Raw genomic sequence first — 759 nt, forward strand, 5'->3', positions numbered from 1 at the left:
CCACTCTGCACCAGGCAGGACTTCGAGATCAAGCCTGCTCTGATTGATCTGGTGCAGCGAAAAGTGTTCTCTGGTCTCTCTGCAGAAATTCCAATGGAGCATATTGAGAATTTCGAAAAAGTCTGCAGTTTCACTCGTGCGAATGGTGTGCCACCAGACTACATCAAGTGCATGCTATTCCCATTCTCTCTTGATGGAAAAGCTGCACGGTGGTTGAACTCTCTCTCTACCGGCTCTCTCACTTCATGGGAACAGGTCCGATCAGCGTTCCTCAACCATTTCTACTCTAAGGCGAGAACAACTGCATTGAGGAACAAGATCACTTCATTCAGACAACTCCATGATGAGCCTTTTTGTGACGCATGGGAGCGCTTCAATGACTACCAGAGAGAATGCCCTCACCATGGATTTGATGATGATTACCTCCTGGGCATTTTTTATGATGGGGTGGACTGGAAATACCAAGGTGCTCTTAACTCTTCGAGCAATGGAGACTTCATGACTCAGACCACTGATGGAGCGCTCCAGCTGATTGAGAACATGGCAGCTAGCTCAGCCAATGAGAATCAGGAGAGCAACCGCTCCAAGAAAGGGAACAGTGTACACACCCATAAAATTGATGAGCTAACAGCTAAGGTCGATCAGCTACTGCAGAACAACCAGGCACAAGGATCTGGGTATCAGAACACCATCCCGCAGAGCAATCATCAAGTTGTTCCAGCCGCGAGTGCTCCGACTGCAGGGAACAGTCCGCCAGAT

General features: G+C 48.9%; 1 non-coding gene across 1 annotated transcript; it reads right to left on the reverse strand.

The window, feature by feature from the left end:
- Positions 1-303: 303 nt before the first annotated feature.
- On the reverse strand, positions 304-410 carry LOC130503536 (small nucleolar RNA R71). The gene has a single exon (XR_008940857.1). It is a non-coding gene; the product is annotated as a small nucleolar RNA R71 (small nucleolar RNA).
- Between the last annotated feature and the right edge of the window lie 349 nt (positions 411-759).

This window comes from Raphanus sativus, unplaced genomic scaffold, assembly GCF_000801105.2.
Source record: "Raphanus sativus cultivar WK10039 unplaced genomic scaffold, ASM80110v3 Scaffold1003, whole genome shotgun sequence".
In the NCBI taxonomy this organism is placed as follows: Eukaryota; Viridiplantae; Streptophyta; class Magnoliopsida; order Brassicales; family Brassicaceae; genus Raphanus; species Raphanus sativus.